A 13,148-nucleotide genomic window follows, 5' to 3' on the forward strand; every position below is an offset into this window, starting at 1 on the left:
TCATGCACTAAATCTCACTAAATGCTGTAGACAACTGCCTGAGTCTCATAGCCAGCCCTGAAATTAAAACAGCTTCTGCACTTGCACCAGTCCTAGCACAAGAATATCTCCATGACTGCCACTGCTTACCATTGAATTCACAAACATTAATTCCAGAAAAATATTTGAGGGGGCTCAAATTCCCAAGCAAAAGTTGGAACTGGCTTAAAATTTGCACACTATCAGGTGTGGACTCTGGAGCCATTCCCTCACTCGGCTCCATGCCAGACAAAACCTCTTGTTCCCCTGTCAGCGATCGCTAGGTCAAAATTCATCTTGATGGCATTGCTCAGTGTCACACCTACTGGGGCACACTGCTGCCAGCTGCAGCACAGGCACCACATGAAAGCTGGCAGGCAAAATGTGACAGTAGGTGGTGTCCAATCCGCAGAGAAGCCATAATGAACATCACCAAGCAATGGCCTCCTGCTACAGCAAAATGAACTTTCTCATTCGCAGTAACTGCTGGCTGCTCTGTATTATGGAGAATGAGATTAGTCTACTCATTGCAGTTCTATCACTTGCTCTGCTATCAATGTCTTCATGCTTTATGACCTCATTCTAATGGAAATTCAGGCCCATTACTCAGATATCTGCTATTTTACAGGAAATGAGCATCATAATTGCACTAAATTAGTGTTGACTGAAGATAACGCCAAACGACACCGAACCACACACCTCACGGCAAGGCACAGTTGCACAGCCTGGATAAAAGAGTTGTCACAGTCCACTTGAACTAACAGAAACATGTTAAAGAGAGACAGATAAAGGTTAAAAAAAGCCTTTTACCTTTAGCAAGGAAGCCAATGGGATCAATACATCCATCCCTAGGTATTCCTAAACAGGGTTTTAATGACCAGATTTCAACAGTCGAGATTGATCTTAAAGGTCTTTCCCAACCTTATGGATTCTGTGAATCTATAATTTCATCTGAAGTAATTCTTCAATGCAAACAATCCTCAAGTTTTCAGGAGCAGAGAGGGGAGAGGAGCAGAGACAAATCAAGCACAAGACACCCCAAACCCCCTTTTGCTAGCCTTTTCAAATGTGTATTACGTTGTTACAGATCCTATGTTTGTTCATACATATGTGTGTAAAGACCAGTAAAGGTATTGTAGGACAAACTCCCCAACAGTCCCACCTCCCCCTGAAAGGCTCAGCACCAGAGGCTTGACAGACACAGGCTGTTAATTCAGAGCAATCACCAACCACAAGTAACAGTGGCCTGCATTTCTGTTCCAACCTAGCAAGGTTTAAGGTCATCCAGTCCAACCTCCCTGCACTCAGCAGGGACATCTGCCACTAGAGCAGATTGCTCAGAGCCCCAAACAACCTGACCTGCAATGGTTCCAGGGATGAGGCATCTACCACATCTCTGGGCAACCTGGGACAGGGTCTTACTACCCTCAGTGTAAAATTTTCCTTTCTTGTTTTTAATCCAACTCTCCCCTTACTTCATTTGAAAGCATCATCCTTTGTCCTGTCATAACAGACCCTGCTAAACTTTCTGTCCCCTTCTTTAAGTACTGAATGGTCACATCAAGGTGTCCCTAGAGAGGCTGAAGAATGCCAACTCTCTCAGCCTGTCCTCACAGGACCACTTCTTTAGGAGAAAGACAGGGAGGGGTTTACCTGCAGCACACTCCTCTACTTCCTTGGGAAACCTATTCTGAGAGCAACTGGCAAATGTACTGCATTTCTCCTCCTGGGACAGCAACTGAACTGTGCCTGAAAGGCCTGGGACTGCTTCTTCTCCTTTGTGTTAATAGTGTCTGGGGAAGTTGGGTTTGGGGCTTGAGGTTTTGTTTTTTCTTTCTTATTTTGGATAGTTGAGCTTTGGTTTTTTGTTTGTTTGCTCCTGACAGGCATTTAGGTTGAAACAAACTCATCCTCTCGTGCACACGGGCACTGCTAACAGTATTGCTGACAGTCCAAAACAACTTAGCAGAGCAGAAGCTAATCTGCCCCAGCAAGGTAACTCATACCCAACTGTCAACTCAGACCTAAGACCACCTGAAAAGGGTGGAAAAGGACTGGTGAAAAACTGCCTCCCCAACACCCCTTTCCCTCCAGCCCCAGGAGGGCTGCCTGGTCCCTGCAGCCCTACAACCAGCCATCAGGGCACGGCCCCTGCCATCAGGGCACGGCCATGCCCTGGCTCCCTCCTGTATCCACTGTGGCAAAGGACACACCTCTCTGTATTTATCCAGGTGATAAAAATACACACTCTTTAAACACAGGGGAACAAAGCAAGCTCCCCCACCGTTCTCCATGAAGTCCAGTTCCTAACGTCACTGGGATTTGGCAGAGTTTTAGCCTCTTAAAAGGTTAAAAGAGAAGACAGAAAACCATCTTGGGCTGGTCTTTGAAAGGATCTCCTTTAACAACCCTTTTGTTGCTATAATCAAGTGAAAACTGTTTGATCCTGGTTGCTAAGCACAGCAAAGCTGCATGGGTACTGCATTTTACAGCTGTCTTTGTGCCTTAGAAGATGCCCCCCTAGCCCTGCCTGGTGCACGTTTCTACTCTGCTCACGGGGTCTTCAGGCAAGGCAGCCTGGAGAAGAGGAGGTTCAGGGGAGAGACCTCACTGCTTTCTACAACTCCCTGAAAGGAGCTTGAAGTTAGGAAGGAGTTGGTCTCTTCTCCCTAATAACAAGCAATAGGACAATTGCACCAGGGAAGGCTTACCCTGGATGTGAGGAAAGATTTCTTCACTGAAAGAATCATTAAAAACTTCTTCACAAGAGTGACTGCCCACTGGAATGGGCTGTCCAGGGAAGTGATGGAGTCACCATCCTTGGAGGTGTTTAAAAGGCACTTGGTGCCACGGTTAAGTTAATTAGAAGGTGTTAGGTGATAGGCTGGACTCTATGAGCTCAGAGGTCTTTTTCAACCTGGTTAATTCTGTGAAGATGCAGGACAGGCTGCCCAGGGTAGTGGTGGAGTCCCTAACCCTGGAGAACTTTAAAAGCCATATAGATGTGGTGCTGTGGGACATGGTTTAGGGGTGACCTGGCATGTGAATGTGAGGATCCAACAGGTCTCCTCCAACCAAAATGATCCAGTGACCCTGTATTCCTCTCCATCTCTGATGCTCAGAGGTCTGCAACAGCTCTGCAATGGGGACAGGCTGAGAGAGTTTGGGCTCTGCAGCCTGGAGAAGAGAAGGCTTCAAGGAGATCTCGGAGTGGCCTTCCAGTATCTGAAGGGGGCTACAGGAAAGCTGGGGAGAGACTACTGACAAGGTCTTGTAATGACAGGATGAGGAGGAATAGGTTTGAACTGGCACAGAGGAGATTTAAATCAGATGTTAGGAAGAAGTTCTTTGCAGTGAGGGTGGTGAGACACTGGCACAGGTTGCCCAAGGAAGCTGTGGATGCTCCCTCCCTCTATGGGTTCAAGGCCAGGTTGGATGAGGCCTTGAGTGACCTGTTCTAGTGGGAGGTGTCCCTGCCTATGGAAGAGGATTGGAATTGGATGAGCTTTGAGGTCCCTTCCAACCTAAACCATTCTATGATTCTAAGGTAAGCTCTGGCTCTGCTGAGAGCTCCAAGTGTCACAGCCATGAATTCAGGCATCCTGACTGCAAAAGCAATGCCTGGCAGGTTTCACAGACTGCATCAAGTTGGAAGAGATCTTCAAAAGCCATCTCATCTAACTCCCCTGCAGTAAGCAGGGACTCCAGCTAGACCAGGCTGCCCTGGGCCCCATGAAGCCTGCAGACCAAAGAGTTGCCTTACAAGGAAACAGCAGAGCGTATGCAAGGACAGTTTGTTTGCCACCTTACTAAAAGGGGAATCCTATCCTTGCATCTCTCGAGGCTATATCTGTCCTGTTATTTATTCTTTGCTTCATTCTTAATATCCTTTGCCTCATGCAGCCTAAGGCATGTTTGTACTGATGATTATGTTGCAGTTCTGCTGTTACATGAGAGGGCCCTACCGACTGCTTTGCTGTTTACTGACTTCCATGTTTCCTCCAAGCTTCAAAATACGTATTTTAAGCACAACACAAACATATGATTTAAGCATAACACAAGGGGTGGATTCTTCCCCTCTGCTCTAGTGAGACCCCACCTGCAGTACTGCCTCCAGTTCTGGGGCACTCAGCACAAGCAGGATCTGGAGCTGCTGGAGAGGAGGCGGTGAAGATGATTATAAGGCTGGAGAACCTCCCCTGAGAGGACAGGCTGGGAGAGTTGGGGCTGTTCAGCCTGGAGAAGAGAAAAAACTCCAGGGAAAGTTTTGAGCAGCCTTCCAGTACCTGAAGGGGTTTATGGAAGAGCTGAGGAGGGACTTTTGATAAGGGCTGGAAGTGATAGGATAAGGGGCAATAGATTGAAACTAGAAGAGGGGAGATTTAGACTGGAGATCAAAAGAAATTGTTTAGAGTGAGGAGACACTGGCACAGGTTGCCCAGGGACGTTGGGGATGTCCCCTCCCTGGAGGTGTTCAAAGCCAGGTTGGATGAGGTCTTAAGCAACCTGGGTTGGTGGGAAGTGTCCCTGCCCATGGCAGAGAGGTTGGAACTGGATGAGCTTTAAGGTTACTTCCAACTTAAACCATTCTATGATACTATGTTTTTAAACAATGGTTTAAATTAAATCATAAATTTGTCAGGGCTGGAAGGAACCTCAAGGATCATCCAGCTCCAACCCCCTTGCCATTGACAGGGTCACCTCACACTAGAGCAGGTTGTTCACAGCCCCCATCCAGCATGGCCTTAAAACTTTCCAAGGATGGAGAAGCTTTCCCTTTCCTGCAGGAACAGTGCTGTCAGTCTGCATGAAATACAACTGCACACTGGCAGAATCAAAGGGGAGAAGATGGTAGGAGAGCCCTGCAGAGGGACCTGGCCAGGCTGCATAGGTGGGCAGAGGCCAAGGGGATGAGTTTGAACAAGGGCAAGTGCAGGGTACTGCACTTTGGCCACAACAACCCCAAGCAGCACTACAGGCTGGGGACAGAGTGGCCGAGAGCAGCCAGGCAGAGACGGAGCTGGTGAAGAGGAGCTGAAGATGAGCCAGCAGTGTGCCCAGGTGGGCAGCAGAGCCAATGGCACCCTGGCCTGGATCAGGAACAGTGCGGCCAGCAGGACAAGGGAGGTTCTTCTGCCCCTGTATTCTACACTGGTCAAGTCACACCTTGAGTGCTGTGTCCAGTTCTGGGCTCCTCAATTCAAGAGAGATGTTGAGGTGCTGGAAGGTGTTGAGAGAAGGGCAGCAAGGCTGGGGAGGGGCCTGGAGGACAGCCCTGTGAGGAGAGGCTGAGGGAGCTGGGGGTGTGCAAGCCTGAAGAAGAGGAGACTCAGGGCAGACTTCATTGCTGCCTACAACTACCTAAAAGGAGACCACAGCCAAGTGGGATTGGTCTTTTCTGCCAGGCAAGCAGCAACAGAACAAGGGGACACAGTCTCAAGTTGTACCAGGGGAGGTTTAGGCTGGATGTTAGGAGGAAGTTGTTGGCAGAGAGAGTGATTGACATTGGAATGGGCTGTCAATGGTAGAGTCACTGTCCCTGGAGGTGTTCAAGCAAAGCCTGGATGGAGCATTTGGTGCCATGGTCTGGTTGATTGGCTAGGGATGGGTGCTAGGTTGGACTGGATGAGCTTGGAGGTCTCTTCCAACCTGGTTGATTCTATGAGAAGCTTCTCTGCTGTGCATTTGATTTCCCCACCAGCAGCAACAGCAGCACAGAAGGTCATTGCTCTGCCTTGCCAGGATTCAACTTTTCTACAAAGCAAGAGCAAACTGGAGTACTTTCCTTGAGGCAACAGCTTGTGCTCTTCCTTTCTTTTCTTCCCACAAGCTGTGTGTCATCTAGGATGTGACTCAGGTATTTCAGCTGTGTTGGGCAATCTGCTTTGGTCTCAGTGAACTCTCATGTTTCTGTGGTTCCTGCACAAGGATCCCCAAGGGGAAAGCGCAGAGTGGTTATCTCCTATTGTTTGCTGTTTCAACAATTCTTCCCCCCCCTCTTCTTTTCAGTAATCAATCTGGGGCTACTTCTACCATTACTTCTCAAAAGTCTCTGCAGGCTTCTCTCCCTCAAATGAAGGTCATAGGTAATATAAGATGTGTCAGCAGAGACAATGTTTTATCAGCTCGGTTGCATGACTGGAGACATTAGGCAAGATCTCTGGCACAGAAGCAAGCCAGTCAGCTCCAAAAAAAAGTAGGTGACTAAATGTTTTGCCATCAGAGTTATTTTAGATAAGTCTACCTAAGAAAGTAGTGAAATACAGCCAAATCCTGCTCTCCTAATCCCTGTAGCTGAAACCAGGAAGAGTGGAGAGTCAGGACAGAATTTGGCCCTCAGTCAGCTTCAGGAAAATCAGAACAGCTTAGGTTGGAAGAGACTTCAGAGATCATAGAATCAGCCAGGGTTGGAAGGGACCACAAGGAGCAGCCAGTTCCAACCCCCCTGCCATGGGCAGGGACACTCTACCCTAGATCAAGCTGCCCACGGCCTCATCCAGCCTGGCCTTAAACACTTCCAGGGATGGGACCTTAACCACCTCCCTGGGCAACCCATTTCAGCCTCTCACCACTCTCATGCTCAGTAACTTCCTCCTCATGTCCAGTCTGAACTTCCCCACCTCCAGCTTTGCTCCATTCTCCCTAGTCTTGTCACTCCCTGAGAGCCTAAAAAGTCCCTCCCCAGCTCTTTTGTAGGACCCCTTCAGATACTGGAAGGCCACAAGAAAGTCACCTGGGAGCCTCCTCTTCTCCAGACTGAACAGCCCCAACTCTTCAGTCTGTCCTCACAGCAGAGCTGCTCCAGCCCTCTGATCATCCCAGTGGCCCTTCTCTGGACACACTCCAGCATCTCCACATCCTTCTTGTAATGGGGGCTCCAGAACCAGATGTAGTGCTCCAGGTGAGGTCTCACCAGAGTGGAGTAGAGAGGAGAGATCATCTAGATCCAACCCCCTGCCATGGGCAAAGACCCCTTTCAGCTAGATTCAGCTGCTCAAGGCCTCATCCAACCTGGCCTCGAACACCCCCAAAGAGGAGGCATCCACAACCTCCCTGAGTAACTTATTCCAGAGCCTCACCACCCTTGTACTAAAGAACTCCTTTCTAAGATCCAATCTAAACCTACTCTCTCTCAGCTTCAAACCATCCCCCCTTGTCCTGGTGCCAGACAGCCTCCCTCTCTACCTCTCTCTCCCCACCTCTCTATGTCTCTTTCTCTACTGCTAAATGTTAGTAGGGCTGGCAGGACTCACTCCCACTGGTGGAACATTGTTTTTTCACTCCAAGGTGTTACTTCTACATGTGAAAGACAGATCTGTAGCACCCATTCAGGCAAATTCTAAACAAGCAGTCAGTACTTTACCTGAACTCATCCCACCAAGACTCCTGGGTCTGGAGGGATTGTTCCCAGCAGGGAAGATCAGTCCCTCTGGTAGTATCAGTGGTGTGTTTGGGGTGGTGGTTGCTTGTTTCACCCAAATTGTTTTCACAGTAGGTTGTTTCAGGGTCCTCCACATCTTTCCATGCATGTGACATCATTGGTAGTGGACAAAGTCCTTCTCGTACCTAGAAAAACTGCTTTGCCTCTGAGTTCTGCAAAGGTTGAGAGCCGTTGTCATTTTATCCCTGATAATTAATCTCCTGTTCATTCTGACAAAGGCTTAGATATTTAACAGGCGTCACACAAACTGAATCCATACAGAGCAAACAGTCAGACAGAGGCTGCCATTGTGGGTGACCTTCAGCCTCACGCCTAAAACCGTCCCCGAGGCGTGGACTTGGCTTTGTCACACTGCAACCCACACGCTGACAGCCCAGAGCCTTGTCACCTACCACCAAAATGATGCTGGCAGGTAAAGGAAATCCTTGTGAGAAATGTGCTCACTGATGAAAAGATCAATATAGAATCACAGAATGGTTTAGACTGGAAGGGACCTAAAGCTCAGCCAGTTGCAACCCCTTGCCATAGGCAGGGACACCTCCTGCTAGAACAGGCCACTCAAGGGAGGCCTCGGCATTAGTGTTACCCTAACAGCAAGGCCAGAGGAGGCCAAGAAGATGCTCAGAGGGCTGCAGCAGCTCTGCTATGGGGACAGGCCATGAGAGTTGGAGCTCTTCAGATTGAAGAAGAGAAGGCTTTGAGGAGATTTTATAGTGGTCTTCCATTATCTGAAGTGGGCTACAGGAAAGCTGGGGAGAGACTACTGACAAGGTCTTGTAATGACAGGATGAGGAGGAATGGGTTTGAACTGGCAGAGGGGAGATTGAAACTGGATGTTAGGAAGAAGTTCTTTCCAGTGAGGGTAGTGAGACACTGGCACAGGTTGCCCAGGGAGGCTGTGGCTGCTCCCTCCCTGAAGGTGTTCAAGGACAGGTTGGATGAGGCCTTGAGCAACCTGATCCATAGAATCACCATTCTGTGATTCTATGAATGGCCTCAAGCTGCAACTGGGCAGGTTTAAACTGGACATCAGGAAACATCTTTTCCCAGCAAGAGTGGTCAGGCAGTGGAATGTGCTGCCCAGGGGGTGGTGGAGTCACCTCTGGATGTTGTACAAGGGTGAACTTTGTAGAGTAGGGATAATTGTAGGACTTGATGATCCTGGAGGTCGTTTCCAACCAGAATGTTTGTGATTCTGTGATCCCACTCAGCTGGACCAGGATTTTCCTGTGCAAGGCACTGTAATATACTACAGCCCTGAGTCAAATTCCTTTAAATACGCACACATGTGCTTTGCCAAACTAGATTAGAGTTTCAAATTGTTTACACCCCTCAGCATTGTCCTACTATTATGCATTTAGATATTTATTAAGCCATGGTGGTGCTCATAGTAGAATGGCATAGAATTACTCTCTGCTGTGCTGTACAAACATGAAACATGAGAATTCTTCAGAGATAAAAAGTAAGGTCAAGACAAGGAAGAGAGGAGAGAGAGAGAACACACAGGCAGCTAAAACTACCTTTGCTGTTTATGAATCTTCCAGACAACTGCTTAAACCTGGCATTTTGGTAGTTACTTCTCCAGCAGTACAGACTCTGCACTGCTAGTTTTAGGATCAGAGTCACAGCATTTCATGGAGTCATCAAACAGAGAGGAGGGATCAAATTGGACTAGAGACAGAAAGGGCTCTTAAACTCCAGCAAGCCATGCCATTGAGAGGACGCTGAGACACAAGGATGTCCGCACACCACCTCCAAGACAAATAAAATTCAGAAGCATGACGTCCTCTCCATGGCTTGCCCAGAACAGCACAGAAAAGAATTCTTTATACCAAGCACTTTAACTCTTGCACTCACAAAAGCCAGCCAATGTCTTTAACTGTGTTCAATTTAGCTTTCTCCCCTCCTCCCAGGATATGGAGGCACAGCTGTAGTATCCTGTTCAATCTTTCACTTGCTACCACAAACACAGTCCCAGCTTCCTCTCTCATCCATACACAATTCCCTCTGACACCTCTCTGAATTCTATCTCCTTGCTCATTCTTTCTAATTATGCCTCTTCATGATCCACAAGTCCCACTTTTTCCTCTCCCCTCTCTCCCTTTCTCCCAGTGTGCCACTTTCCATCTCCCTTTGGTTTCTGTAAGAGGAAGCTGCCACATTCATAGTCCTGCAGCGAGCAACAGCAAAGGGCAAAGAGAAAAAAGACAAGGAAGAGGAAGTTCATTTGCTGACAACAGCTGAAGTGCAAGAAAAAGTCAAAAAGACAAGGAAATAGGTCAATATTCTACCTCTCTGAGCTTCAATTTTAAGTTTGCTTCTCCTCCAGACTGAAGCAACTGAAGGAGCTGGGGTTGTTTGGTATGAAAAAGAAGAGGCTGAGATCTCGTGGCTGTCTACAGATACCTGAAAAGAGATTGTGGAGAAGTTGATGTTGGTCTCTTTCTCACACGTAATTAGTGACCGAACAAGAGGGAATGGCCTCAAGCTGCAATTGGGTAGGTTTGGACTAGATATTTTGGGGAAAAAATTTCCTAGCAAGAGTGGTAAGGGATTGGAATGGGCTGCCCAGGGAGGTGGAGTCATCAACCCTGGATGTGTTTAAAAGTGGTTTGGATGTGGTGCTTGGGGATATGGTTTAGAGCCAACCTTGTTGAGTAGGGTTAACGGTTGGACTTAGTGACCCTGAGGGGCTTTTCCAGCCTGAATGCTTCTGCGGTTGTGTGATAATGGCTACAATTATCAGCCGTATGCCCTTTGAAGTTAAAAAAACAAACCCTCTAAACAACCAAAATCAGCAGCAAAAAAGGTGCCCGAAGGCATCACATTAGAATCACAGAGAGAGTGATCTGCCATTGGAATGGGCTGCCCAGGGAGGTGGTGGAGTCACAGTCCCTGGAAGTGTTCAAGCAAAGCCTGGATGAGGCACTTAGTGCCATGGTCTGGTTGACTGGATAAGGCTGGGTGCTAGGTTGGACTGGACGAGCTTGGAGGTCTCTTACAACCTGGTTGATTCTATGATCCCCTGAGCTGCACATTTGTGGAGCATGGGAGCGTACTCTTCAGGATTACCACTCAGCTCTTTTCTGTACTGGCCACTGCCACAGGTGGTACTGGGTTCCTCTCCTCCGCTGTGGTCATTCTCACACCGAATGCACAGAATGGCAGCAGTTCCTAGCTGGGTAAAACCAACAGCACCTTACCTACTCTTCTTGTTCTACGTTAGCCTTGCAGGGAAAAAGAAACCTCCAAAATCTCAGCAGAGCAAACATGTGTTGGTCAGAAAGGTTAGATTCTCTTTCCCAGGATCTAGTTTACTTTCCTACTGAGGTACAGACAGGTTAAGAGTTTGATTTGGCATCCATCAAATGCTTTACCACACAATAGAAGCGACGACACCTCTCAGAAAAACGAGGATGGCATCAGCAGTTGTATGAACTACTCAGATTCCAGGAAATTCCAGCAAGTAGTGGTTTACTTTCCAAGTGTAGTTGTCCAGACATACTCTTAAAACAGAAACAAGACCCCCCCTCAAATTCTCTTATGCTGCAACATGTTGATTGGTTAAAGGATAAATCAAGATTCTGTTGCCACATTCTGAACTGCTGGATCATCCAAAGTGAAAGGTCTTACAAGGTCTTGTGATGAGAGGATGAGGGGTAATGGGTTTAAACTAGCAGAGGGGAGATTTAAACTAGATGTTAGGAAGAAGTTCTTTACAGTGAGGGTGGTGGAACACTCTCACAGGTTGTCCAGGGAGGCTGTAGCTGCGCCCTCCCTGGAGGTGTTCAAGGTTAGTTTAGATGAGGCTTTGAGTAACCTGTTCTAGTGGAAGGTGTCCCTGCCCATGGTCGAGGGTTGGAACTGGATGAGCTTTATTAAGGTGCCTTGCAACCTAAACCTTTCTATGATTCTATAAATGACCTGCAGATCAAGGGAGGCTCTCTTCACCTTCCTCTGCTCTGCCCTAAGGAAGCCACATCAAGTACCAGGTGCAGTTCTGGGCTCCCCACTTCAAGAGAGGCAAGGCACTACTGGAGAGAGCTCAGCAGAGGCTTACAAAGATGCTGAGAGGCCTGAAGCAGCTCTGTTAGGAACAAAGGCTGAGAGACTTAGGGGGGCCTAGTCTGGAGAAGAACAGCCTGAGACGGGATCTTATCAATATCTCAAGGGCAGGGGACAAAAGGATGGGGCCAAACTCTTTCCAGCAGTGCCCAGTGGCAAGACAAGGGGAAATGGGCACAAAATGAAACCCAGGAAATCCCACCTAAACGTGAGATGAAACTTCTTTGATGTGAGGGTACTGGAGCTCTGCAGCAGGCTTCTCAGAGAGGCTGTGGAGAGATTCAAAACCTACCTGGACACTGCCAGCTGCTGTGGGTGCCCCTGCTTTAACAGGGGGTTAGACTAAATGATCTCCAGAGGTCCCTTCCAACTCCCACCACACTGAGATTCTGCGATTCTGTGAAGCTTTTCCACCTCCTCCTTCCAAAAGCACTTGGCAAAGAGGATCCAAAGTCTGGCAGATATCAAACAAGTTATTAAAAGTTTGACAAACCCATAGCAACTGGAGTGAGGCTCTGACAGAAAGGAGACAGGGTCCTGCTGGAAAGAGTCCAGCAGAGAGCCACAAGGACGACTGGGGGAACTTGAGCACCTCCCCTGTAAAGAGAGATTGAGAAACCTGGGGCTGTTTAGTCTGGAGAAGAGAAAGAGTCCAGTGGAGAGACATGAGGATGACTGGGGGACTTGAGCATCTCCTCTGACTCATATTCAGTTGCTGTCAAGCAGTCCCCCCAGGTCCCTCTCTGCCTAGCTGCTCTCCAGACGCTCTGTCCCCAGCTAGAGAAAGCGAAATGTGTTTTCCATGTTTACATTCAATGACCATTACATAAATAGCTAAAGATCTGAGGGAAAAGATACTGCCAAGAAGTCCCAGTGTAGCTCTGGCTAAATGACATATGCTAACCATGCTTAGATGACTTTCTCTTTATGAGCAAACATTAGCTGGAATAGTGACCAATTGCCAGATACGCCCAGAAGAACAACCACCAGAGTTTCCTGGCGTTCTTTCTGGCCTGTTCTCCTTGGTTTCAAAATAGAACACACCAAAGGTTCTGCTCCATTCAGAACTTTTATATGGTTTTGATCCACAAATACCCTAGCAAATAATTCCAGAGCCAGATGACTTCTCGAGTACAGTTAATATCTCTGACGTACAGAGTGAGGTCATTCAGTCCTTTCAGGAGTGGCCAAACTGGAAATGCTTTCCCAAACTCCTTCTGATCATTGGTCTTGACATGTGCAGGACGTTGCTCCTCTTACGAGCAAAGCAGCATGAAATGGAAAACCCCAGTGGGTTGTCCTGAGTGGTATAGAACTCCTTAGGCTTCCTAATGAAGCCTAGAGAAGAATCTGGGGGCACCTTACCAATAGCTGAAGGGGTCTTGCAGGAAGGCTGCAGAGGGACTTCTCATAAGGGTGTCCAGAAACAGGGCAAAGGGAATGATTTGAAGCTGAGGGAGACCAGGGTTAGACTGGAGCTTAGGAAGAAGTTCTTCAGTATGAGGGTAGTGAGACTCTGGAATAGGCTGACCAGGAAAGCTGTGGATGCCTCCTCCCTGGGCGTGTTCAAAGCCAGGTTGGATCAGGTCTTCAGCAGCCAGGTCTAGTTGGGATATGTCCCGGC

This window comes from Pogoniulus pusillus, chromosome 24 (genome assembly GCF_015220805.1).
Source record: "Pogoniulus pusillus isolate bPogPus1 chromosome 24, bPogPus1.pri, whole genome shotgun sequence".
NCBI lineage: Eukaryota > Metazoa > Chordata > Aves > Piciformes > Lybiidae > Pogoniulus > Pogoniulus pusillus.